This window comes from Alligator mississippiensis, chromosome 2 (assembly GCF_030867095.1).
Source record: "Alligator mississippiensis isolate rAllMis1 chromosome 2, rAllMis1, whole genome shotgun sequence".
NCBI lineage: Eukaryota > Metazoa > Chordata > Crocodylia > Alligatoridae > Alligator > Alligator mississippiensis.
Window position 1 is genome coordinate 97722367 of NC_081825.1, and position 12598 is coordinate 97734964.

The 12598-nt window shown below is 35.3% G+C and overlaps 1 protein-coding gene across 11 annotated transcripts in view; it reads left to right on the plus strand.

The window, feature by feature from the left end:
* LRBA (LPS responsive beige-like anchor protein) overlaps positions 1-12598 on the plus strand; it is a 611727-nt gene that overhangs the window by 379528 nt on the left and 219601 nt on the right. The window lies entirely within an intron of this gene.

Here is a 12598-nt window from a genome sequence, read left to right on the forward strand (position 1 = left end):
TAACAGAACAGTAACTCAGCACACTTCGACTGGTTTAAAAATTGTAGAACCCAGTCTAAGGTTTGCGTCCCCCCAGCCAAAAGGTGAATGTGTGTTCCGTTTGCTACCCATTTAACTATGCCACTTATAGAAAACTGTCTAACTTAGATCAATTCCACCTCAGGCTTTTTTAACATCTGTACCTAGTCACTATGTATTTATTTTTTCTTCAGTTATACTCCTGACTGAAAGTTGTGTAATGGTCAGATACATACACCAATGCTTCACCTAAAATTATTTATTCCGTAAAACGCTATTTTGATTAATGCTTCATTGTTTCCTCTTAAAAATGTAACATTTCTCCCCCCCCCGCTCCCCGCCCCAGTATATTTGAATTTGTTTTTCATTATAGTGAATAAATCACAGGCTAACTACTATATTTGTATCCCATTGATGCTAAACAGGCTATACAATACTGCTTGGTACATGAGCGATTTCAAAGAGTAAATAAAAAAAAAATCTCTGTAGTTAATCCAAGCCCCTTAGGACATCTGGGTTAAACTAATAAAGTCAATTTAGAAAACTTAGTAGAGAAACCCACAAAACTACAAAATTCTTATTCTTTAAGTTATTTTTAGTATCAAGGTTTGTCAGGATCAGGGCCTTACCTTGCTAACTTCTGTACAAACAAATAGGGCATTGTCATAGGTGGATCTAGGAGCTTGAAAAGGGGGTGGTTGCAGCCCTCTTTACACCCACTGCTACCTGATTTCTATTTTTACATATGTATATTAAAATGAAGGCAGTCACTTTTTTTTGGAAGCGCTCAGCTTTTGTCTAACTCTTTTATTAGCAAAATCCGTGGTGACATTCTAAAAAATGAATTTCATCTTAAGGGGCATTTTCCAATACACCAAAGAAGAGTGCCTCTTTAGAGTAGAACTGTGCTTTCTCTAAGAATACTTTTTTCTTCTTTTCCTAATGTGTCCCTACCACATTTCTGATTTTTTTTTTAGACTCTGATGTCCTAGGGACCTAGATTACATTAATTTACTTCCCTGTAGAGAGCTGGACACATTTGTGATGTTTAACAATCATAATATGTCAAAATACTGATGGGCTAATTGGGTAATCTATACATCTGTACATTTTAGGCAATATATAAGAAAGTTTAAGGAGTATTTGAACATTGGGATTTATTTTTTATGTCATAATGTTGGAAGCTGTTACTATACAGTGACATATATGTCAACTATTAAACTATATACATTATATAAATATGTATTATACATCAACTATGTTAGTGTTAGAAACTATTCTGTTGTTTCACCTTGTATTTATGTAAAGGTGGCTTACATCTATTTTCTTTATTTTCCCAACTTTGCAATTTGAAAATGCAGCAGGTTTTTAAAAATGAATTATACAATTATATATTCAGTACTTTGCACTATATAGTTGTGAGGGCATCTTACAATTTGGAAATACAGGATGGCATAACCCAGAGACTGGTTTTGTGTTTATATTTCTTTATGTAAACAAGACATCTGTTGAGTCACAGGTTTATAAATTACTTATGTTTTGAGTAGTCTTGGTATCCTTGGGGGTCTTCCCAGTTTCATTGGATTATGAGCAAGATTTTATTCTTGTTTGATACTCCTCTTGCTCTCCTAATAAGCAACACAATTCCCTTTGTTAATTAGTTGGATTTATTCTGATCAAGTATATAATGTCCCTCACCTTGAGAGGAGATGTTTTCTTGGGAACTTGTTTGAAAGAGCACTTTTCTAAATAAGATCTTGTTTGCCACAGTTACACTTTGTAGCAGTGCACCAATGTGAGAATTGGCCCGTTGATCAGAGTATTGCTTTCCTGCTGACAATTTATTTTGTCTTATCTGGCTCACTTCTTAACAAAGGATTAGTGACCTGGTTAGATGCCTTTCTCACCAACATTTTTTATACAAGAGGTGGTATGGAATCTCTTAGTTCAGGGCTGTTCAACTGGTGGCCTGTTGGCCATATGCAGCCCCCAAGGGTTTAACCTGTTGTCCTTGGTCCCTTCTCCTGCTTCAACTCCTGTTCCTGGAGGTGGTGTAGGACCAAGGGAGCCTATGGCTGGGTGCCTCAGGGGGGACTTGGGAACCCTATGCCACATGCCAGCACAATACAGTGACAGGGGTCTTGCATCTTTCAACCTCCATAAAGCTGTTCTCTTTATTTCTTTCTAGTTTATTGCATAGATAAGTGGTTTATGCAAATTCAACCACCGTCATCACGGACAAGTGGACAAAGATCCCCAGAATACCATAAAGCAATGTGGTTAGGGCACTCTTTGGAGGTTCAGGTGTCTTCAGGCAAAGGAGGGAACCTGTCCTCTCTTTGTCCTCCTCATTGGTTCTGTAAATCTGGCCCGAAACATTCTTTTACATTGTTTACATCTGCATTTTTTGGGAGATAAACTATTGGCTGCTGAAAATTGCTTATTCCTTTTAGTTCTATCTCATTCATTACAAAATAATTCTTGTCAACACCCCATGCTGAAAATGGTTAGGAAAGTCTAGCTCAAGTGCATGGGTATGACTCGCCTTTCAAGATTAGGTGTTGGAGCCCATTACTTCTGCAAAGGTCATCCGGGAAGCATGCGTCGTCTTTCCTTATCTTTCTAATACCTTCAGTCACCCCTTCTGCATAAGGTGCTCAGGTATGGTTACCTTGTCTTTATGATTATTGAGGCCTTCCTCTTTCACAAGGGGTTTTCATCTACCCATTAGGGAAGGCTTGACTGAAATTCATATAGCATGACTTTGGAGGTACAGAGAGACCTTAGCAAAGGACTGTGTTCTTGTCTAAATTTCAGAGGGGTCAATTGTATTACTTTGTGTAAATCAAAACAGAATTTAATAAAGTTTGCTAGGAGTTTAATTTTCTTGAACTTTGTATTTTTGAAATTTCAATTCTTCCCACAGGAAATGGTAACAAAAGTTGAAATTTTGAAAATTTGCTTGAAATAAGCTTAAAAAATTAAATTTGGTCAATGAAAACCTTAACATTTTGACCTCCTATTTGCTTAAGCTTGTCTTTTAATATGAAATAACTAAAATGTCTTGGAATGGGATCAGAAGAGTCAAAAAGCAGGAATCAATAGCCTTTAACATCCTCTAACCAAGCAATCAGCTAAAATTAAAAATAAAAGGTATTTTGAATCTAAATGACCTTTTTTGTTTTGAAACTGTCAAAAAAGTTTACCTTGACAATTGCAAAAAATTTAAGAAATTAAAATTTAATCAAAATATTTGTTGAAATCAACCTTTTAATGAAACCAACCTTTTAATGAATGGTTTCAGTTTTGATTAATGGACATATCCCCATGAAAAGAACCTTTCAGAAGATTCCTTGCCAGCTCCTAAGTTTAGTCCTTGTCTTTTCAGTCACTGTGGCAAAGCTGGTAATTTTTCCAGGGAACATGCCAAGATATTTGCAGGCTCCACTCTGTTTCCAGCTACAACCAGGATCATAAAGCATGCTTAATAAAGCTCTTAAATGCACTGAGTTTTTTTAAATCTTACTTCTTTTTCTTGATTCTTGTACAGCGTAAATTTCACCTTTTAACATTTGTTCACTTCTTTTCCAAGAAAGACATGAACCCTTAGTCCTATGCTTCCTTTTTACTCGCAAGTAAACATTACTGTAACAAATTATTTTAGGGTGGTGGGAGAGTGAGAATATAATAAATATAATTTTCTGTAAGTCATTTTTACCTTTTCAGGATTTTTTTTGCATTAGAAGAAAAAAATTAGAAGTTGATAAAGCATGAATTGGTGGGTAGGTATAAACATTTTATAGATTTCAACATGAATCATTGCTATCTGCAGATCTTTATTCTAGGTAGTCATGAAAACTTTAAACTGTGTGCCTCATATATTTAAGGCCAGTGAGCCTATATGGTTTTATTAATGTGCTGTAAATCTTATATTCACAAGCAGTGTTTACTACAGTGCAATATATTTAAAAGAAAATTTACACCCTACTGCAGATGGAAGTAGACTGAGTAAAAAATACAAGGGTGGATCTTGAACATTTATCCTAATCTGACAAGTATTTGTAAAGAAATTATTCCTGTACATTTCTTTTGAGACTAAATGAGATGTGTTCTAGTGACAATTCAAACAATTCTCTTCAGTATTTTAATATGCATATGTAAAATAAGTATATGTTGAGTTTGTTATTACTGTGTGTATATATTAGAACATTATACAAGTTCACATGCATTTTATGGCTTTAGAATGAGTTTTAAAATGGTATCTCACTCAATATAGAGTCAGTACTTAAAGCTTCATTGCAGACTCTGGTCCCTGAGTCTCATGCAGTTTTTTTCTGAGTCTCATGCAGTTGTTTTTTAGGCACCAAACGAGTGTTTGTTTTCTCAGAGAGAGGCCATCTTGCCTTCACTATCAGTTTTTAGTGTATCTTTAATTGAACAGCTATCCACTTAAGGGGCTTTCAGTTTCTTCTAGACATGACAACATAAGCATTCATCAAACTACCTTCATGGTCTGCCCTTATTTGACATAATAAGTGTAGTGGGATGAGTAAAGAAAGCTGAGGACAAGACCTCACCTCTGCAAAAAGACTAGTTTTCCACCATCTAGAAAGCTATTCAGGTTTCATCTCCCTATGCCTCCTAAGAAAAGGCTTCCAAGTGTTTCTAGGGGATGCCCAGACAGTATGGCATTAGTATGGTTCACTTCAGTAGCAGGTATGCCCATTTAAAAAAATTCTACTTCCCTATATTATCATTGTTGTTGTTATTACGCTGATTGGACAAGCATTGCTTGTTTGTAGTGTCTCTTTGCCAGGAACACTAGGCAGCTAAGGAAAATATAGTTAATGTAATATATGCAACCTTCAGATTTGCGCTTCCCTTTAGTAGTGCTTAAAATACTAGAAAGCAATATAAAATCAAGGAATTGAGGATGACTCGGGATCTGCTAAAGGTTTTCCTTGCACTCTGCACTCCCATATGTGGTTCTTAATTTGTGTCATATGATGCCAAATTAAAAAGACACAGTGTATGTTTTGTCAGTCAGTGGTGCCAAGTTCCACTTAAAGAAACAAGAGTATTATCAGCAGTACAATTGTTCTCAACCTTTTTAGTCTCAAGGCACTCTTTCATAGTTTCTTGGAATTTAGGGGCACTCTGGTGCCAGGGGTTGGGCATCATGGCAACCTTGGAAAGATCTCGGGGTACCCCAGGGACTGCAGCACCTTGGTTGAGAATCGCTGTGGTAGTAGCAGAAGTGCGTTATGAGAGCAGTAAGTGATTTGATTGTGAAGGCCCTGAAAGGATCTACAGCTATGGAAATATTGACCATTGAATATACTTGTATTCCAGTAAACATTTGTTCTTTGCAGTTTCTTGTGCTTATGTAACCTAAATAATTGACTGTAATAATAAAAGGTTCTCTTCCTTTTCCTTTCTCTGTAGCCCCAAAAGCTTGTTAAGTGTCACTTTATATCACCAGTTCCTAACAACCAAGGTTTATTTGGTGAAGCTGACAGTAAGGGCGGAATTAAATGAGAAGGTAATTGAAATGTTTGACTATAAATACCTGAGTTCTCGAGAATCACAGGATTAGTTCTGTTTTGTTTGTGAAGTGTTGTGTATATGCAGGCAAACATTTCTATAATATAGCACGTATTTATTTATTTATTTATATATTTTTAAGAAGTACTGCTGGTTCCTAGCTCCTGGGCATTTGGAACCTGAACATTTCTGAAAAAATAAGGGCACTTTTTAGATATAATAACAGTGCTGATAATAACAAGGACAATAACAATGCTATTTATCATATGATAAAGTTATTTTAAAATTTGGGGTTTGCATGTTAAGAATGTGCCTTGATGAAGCTGTTTGTTTTGTCTAGGTAGCTCTCTAATACAGTTTACTACTGGATATAATCTCATTAATACAGTCTATAGTATCAGCTAAAGTTTACTTTTTCTCTAAATAGAAATCTCTGCTACAAGTATTTGATACTTGGAGTGTACTATGCCAGTGTTCCTGTAAATCAGGTGGTTTCTTTTGTATAAATATACATGTTGACAGCAAGTTGAACTCCTTTGTAATATTCAGGTAATTCTCCTTTCTCGGAGGGACTGACTGGCAGGTTCATGTAGTGAATGACACTCACTTTAAACCGTGCTTATTCTCCTCCTACTGCCCCAAAAAGAGAGTTATGATAAAGCAGTGCTATGTGGTGAAGTAAATGTGAAGAAGGAAGTGCTTGCATAGTGCCTCTGCAGCTGTCTAGCCTCACATTTAATGCATGATAGTTTCATCTAGGTATTGACTGCTGTGTTCTAAAAGGGATTAACACCCATTCTCTTTTTCTGCTCTAAATGTCCACTGATGGAGGAGCAGAAAAGAAAACATCAATATTTCTGTGGGGATGGTGATACAAGGAGCATTTCTTAGTTTTGCTTCTTTTGGTAGTGGGTTCCAAAAATGCTGAAGAGCAGTACTTGAGATGTGTTTTGATGAGTTGTTTTCTGTTGGGAATAAAGATATACTTTTTCGGTGTCCAGTGCAACTGTAGGAGGTGGAGAGATCTTGCCCTACCTTCCTAAAGAAAAGGGAGGTATTTTTTGCCACCTGTGTCCTCTTTCCGTATGGTACAGTGCATTAAGTTAACTTTTGTCAACCATTATCAAAACAAAACAAAAAACAAAACAGAGTCTTACTCTAAATATAGAGGAAAAACTATAATTTCAGATATTGCTAAGTGGATAGTTAGCAGATACTTGTTTTACAATGGCTGCCCAAAGGTATAGTGAAACCTTTATCTTTTTGTTTTAGTCATTTTTTGAGGGATGATCAGAGAGGAAATGTTTCATTTGACTGTTTTACTCTGTTTGGAAAATTTAACTTACTAAATAAAAATGTGACTTCATTCTGCAAAATGTGTATTCTAACACTTGGAGGTCTGCTTCCATATTCTGTTAGCTGTTGTACAGCTATTTATTTATCAGCGAATGCTAATGCTTGCTAGAGTAAAGAACCAGCGACAGTATTCACTTCTTTACTCAACTATGGCAATTTTTATTTTCAAATTACTTTGTTATGATAGACCAGTAATACTCCACCACAGAGTCATTTTATTTGGAAAGTTACCTGTTTAAGGAAACAATTCATTATGTGTTGTGGAGCTGATGAGTTCAGTAGGGCCACCTTTTAATCCTTGATTCCCTGTGGATTTTCTTTCACAATACCTTTCTCCTTTAAGTCTCTAAAACTACAGTCCTTTTGACTGAATAGGAGCTATTTTATACACCACCCTGCTCCCAATCCAATTAAAGGCTCAATAATAGATGGATTAGGGAAAGTTTACTTCTTAGCAGAAGTGAAGCTTTGGAAAAATAGTACGTTGATAGCAAGAGGGAATGTGAGGGAAAGCGGAGAAAATTAAGGAGATAATGGTCAGTAATCTTGTCTGATGTTTGCGCTGTTCACAGTATAGCAGACTCTCAAAATAGGGGAAACAGTGATTCAGATTCTTTAACCATTTTGTTGCTGGAGTTTGGCTGTCTCTTCAATTTTCTTCACTCATGCTTTTGTTATCTGCATCTTGCACAGATGCCATTTAATCCTTTACTTCAAGTCCCAGGCTGGGGAGGTTTTGAAGCTTTTTTGGGAGGGATAGGGGGAAGAGGGTATGCAGGAAAGTTCCTGGGTGATGGAAAAGTTAATCTGGAGGACAATTAACTCTTACTACACGTAAAAGCAGTTGTAGTTGATTGTCAACATTTGAAAAATGTTTTAAAACTTTTGTCTGGACAAATAATTTGTCCAGGTATTTTTGTCTGGACAAATAATTTAAGAATCTAAGTAGCCAATTATAAGCTCCCTCTTCCAATAAATTAGAATGAAGAGGGAAAAGTTTGAAAACAAAAATTAGAGTCTATCATCTTTAATACAGAGGTTAATGTACCGAAACACAAAATAGTTTGGTGGCTAATACATTAGTTAACTTAGTTAAAATCAAAATCTTACTATTTTTTATTTACCTGTCATGTTTTGTGTTCAACTTTATCTCTTTCAAATTCTTATCTGTATTGGCTCTTGAGCAATAGTACTGTTGAATAACTTCAAAGATGCAAATATTTCAAATTTAGATTTGAAGTCTTTCCTCTTATCAGTGTTAGAAGAACTCTCTGGCCTTTTTGATCAGTATCTGTGGTAACAAAGTGTTAACTGTCCTCCTTCTTCAGTGTGCTGAGCTAGGTAGTTGAACAGGGGATGTTTCTTTGTGCAGTCAAACAATTTTTGGTGGGAGAGCTGAAGGGGGAGGGCAGATAAATTGAGCCTTCTCCATTTTGTAGAGCTGTAAGTAGTCATTATTTTCAGCTACTTTGGTACCTTATTATTGCTAAGGTCTCTACAGATCCTTTTTCTTTGCCTAGCATAGTGGATTGTAGTGGGCTAAATGTTAAATGAGTCAATACGTTAAAGGCTTCACTTTTCTTCCAATTAACCCCAAGACCACTCTGGCATTTTTGTAAATCCACAGAAGTATTTTGTGAGACCTAAAGGGTAAGCTGCAGGCAGGCTGTGAAGAATGTAAAAAGACTAACCTGCTAACAAACACTCTGCAATAGGACAAAGAGAGTTTAATCCGTATTATGGTAAATGCAGGCTTAGTGTCCCAAAAGGGCTTTGCAGAGTGGAACAAAACAAAGAGGACAGCACCAATAAAAATCCAGTGCTTTTATTTTTATACACAAAATTGTTGCAAAAGAAAAACTGATAATAGCATTAAGAAAAGGTTTGAATGGTGGTTTTAAATATGATACTAAACATTGTAATTGTTCACCAATTGAATACTGTTTGTTGTACATAAAAAAGCTAAAAGCAACACAGAGGCTTGAATTGGCTGAATATTCATACAAAAATGCTCAAATTAGTACTTGAATTTAAATTTAAAATGTTTGTCGATTGGTGTATATAGTAATTCAGGTAAAAAAGACTGTGTGTAACATACTATTTTTGTTCATTTGTTTGCGTGCTTCTATGCAGACAAATACAGAAATATATTTTAATATATCTGAGAATAGCATAGGGCAGAATGCAGAGGTACACAGTAGAATGCTTCAAAGGGCTTACATTTATCTGCTGCTTACTAAGGAAAAAGAGGTCCTGTACTTGATCATGATATAGAAGCTTACTCGAGACAAAAAGGTATATGTAGAATATAGCATTTAAAAACAAAATATACAATATGGGAATAGTTACAACTTCAAATTGCACTTGTTATGTTTTGAAGAATAAATCATTGACTTTATAATGAAAAAACATTTCGTAAGAGAAAGCATAAAATAATATGAAATGAAAATTTCTCAGTATTGATTGAGGTTTCAGTTCCATAGTTATATATCTGTTAAAATTATTATAATAAATCTATATTTAAACATCAGGATAAATTGGAAGACTTTAAACTTACCAAACTAGAATTTAGAGCTTTTGTCCCATATATAGTATATGGCTTCCTAAATTCCTAAAGAACAGTCCAAAGAGATCTACAGTCTTGCAATTGTTTTAGGCGAGGGTCATCAACTGTTGTAGGAAAAACATATTTGAGTAATGTGTTTAATTTAAGTTCCTCTTATGTGAACTTGGACAGGTAAATAGAAAAGGAACTGATTTTAGGTATTTCTATTTAAAGATGTATTTAGTTATTATTTGAATTGTATCCAAGTGTTCTCTTAATAAGATCAAGTAGATATATTTTAAGGGAAAACAAATTTTTAAATTATTTTCAGTGTTTTTATAGCATTAAAACATATTCTTAGCTACTGATGGGAAGAAGAGTATGTATGTGTATGAGTATGTAGTGCCAAGAAGGGAGTGTGTGGAGTGAACTATATTTATGAGAAAAAAGAGTAGAATATTGAAGTAATCTGTAGACATTGAACTGCAGTTAGAGTTGACCAATTTTGCCAGGAATTAACAAATAAGAGTCCTTAAGAATTGTTCCAAAGAAGGGATATCTGTTTGAATGGACTATGTGCATTTATGGTTATGGTATTATCCCTGTTTCTGTGCTGTACAAAAGTCTACATCATACTGATCTTCTGTAGTATAGTGGTCATGTAACCAGCTCAATGACCTTATTGAAAAAAATTGAGTGACTGAGGTCTGTGCATATGTGACATAGAGTAGATATTAAAACCTTCTTTAGTGTACTCCAATGAGGAACAAATTCATGATGATATTCCCTAGATAGGGAAAGCTGCCTGCTGGCAACAAGATACAGGAGTTCAATGTGTAAACTGTGATAAGGATGGCATGTAATTTGTGTTACAGTTTGACTGTTAATTGTATATGAAGCAGCAACCTTTACAAATCTTTGGCTGAGTTGTTAATTGGGAAAAGAAATTGAATGCGCTTCACTGAGAACACATTCTAGTAGAAGGGTGGGGAAATGTTTTTATGTCAGTTAAGAACTGAACGTGTTTTTTCATTTCAATATTTGTTGCACACGGAGAGAAAATTGTTCCAGAGTCTAGGCATAAACACATCCATAAGTATCATCTAATCTACTTTTATTATTTCAAATAAGTTTACATACTTCAAAGTGAAGTTCAGATTAATTTTGTTGCTGTCTGTCACTATTGTGTGGTCTACTAGCATTTCAGTAAACAAGACATTGGAACTATGAATAACCTTTTCACCAACCAGCAAATTAATTATTATCAAGAGTGAAAACTGCCATAACAGTTTTGGATATCTGAGATTTTTTTTCCACGTAAAGGCAAGTGGGACTCACCACATAAAGATTGGTCAGGAATGAGGACATTATTTGTCAAGGGACCAATAGAACTTCAAATGCATTTGGAGAAATATACCTCACAGAATGGAAGAGCTGTTGAAATGTAACTTACTTACATTTTTATTCTGACTATAACATCTTATGGAATATTATATGCATTGTGATTGTTTCTGCAAAGATAAGCAACATTCATGTCAAACTTGCTGTGCAGTTTAGCAATATTGAATAAAGTTACTAAAATATAATAACTTTATGGGAAGTGTTTAATTATTCTAATGATTTTAACATAAGTCTTAGTTTTTTAAGTGTAAAAATAATGATATTGAATTAGAGTATTACTGTTCCATTGTTTCTCTCATGTCCTCATTTATGTTGCAGTTACAAGATCATCATAAGCTTTTTACTACCCCACTTCCTAAATGTGACCTTGTGATAAAAACGTTAACTTTTTTGTGTTCAGCATTAATTAAGAGGAGATATATACTTAAGTAATTTAAATTGTAAATGATGCTTAGACTTCGTGAATAGCTTTGGGTTCATCATTTATTGTTCAATAGCCACTAATGAAAACACTATATGTATATTGGAATAAGTACTTTGTACCACAGGGCCCATTTACTTTTTTTTAGATAATTTGTTTAGGTCATAAATCTTTATTTTCTATTTGAGTATTCCATACAAATGATTATGATATCACACAAGCAGTGCTGTGACCTCACTGAAGGATCAAGAAGGATGAGAATTTTGGGTGGTTGAAGTAAACTGTGTGTGTATGTATTTAGTATATAATAACTATTTGATTTTAATCTCTAAACCAGGGAAGAATGCTATTGGGAAATGTGGAAATGGAGGTTAATTAATATATATGTCAATTTTTCCTAATATTAAATTCCTTTTTTAAAGCCTTTAATCTATAACAGGGGTTGGCAGCCTTTTGCCACTGCTGGCTGCTGCTTGCGAACCAGCGTCCACAGTGTGCTGCACCCCTGCTTTCCCCTCTCCTTCTCCCTTTCCCTCTTCCTCAGCAATCAGCAGATGCTACAAAAGGAATAGATCAGAAAAGGCAAGTGCTAGGAGCCTGGGGATGTTGCTTCTGCTACAGTAGAGAGAATAAACTGAGCAAGGCCAGCTATAGGACCCTGGGGATACCTTCCCTGCTACTCTGTCTGAAGTGTGCTGCTGCCATGGGCCAGATCCAGTCTGTTTACAGGCTGGATCTGGCCCACAGAATATTGGTTGCCAACCCCTGATCTATAACCTTTGCTAATAAAGCATTTTTCTTTTTTAGTTCTCTACTGGTGCCACTTTTCCCCCATGTAGAATAAGTATAATTTTGTATACAGCACACAACACTTTGTATAAGTGTACACTTTGTATACATGCTTAGTTTAAGTCATTTAATTCCTGTTAACTGTTTGGGTCCAATCTGTACCACAGTAAGTGGAAGCTGTTGGTTAATGAACATGTAGATGTGCCCTCTCAGCTTTAATGTGCTGTAGTTACTGCACATTTAAGTTCAGTACTTGGTTAACCAATGTTTTTTAGTGACGCTTACTGCGCAATAGCGCAATGCTACTGCATAGTAGCATATTAGAATGGTTTTTGTCTGGCATGCTACTGAGCAGTGTTGTTAGGCTACTGTGTAATTAGTGACTTGTGTAGACACACCCAGTGAAACTTACCTGGTTTAACTTCCATTTATAGCAGAAGAGAGCAGACACATGGAACAGTCTGTGGGAATCAGATGATGAGATAGTACATGCATCTGTCCATATCCTCAGAATCATTGCAGTA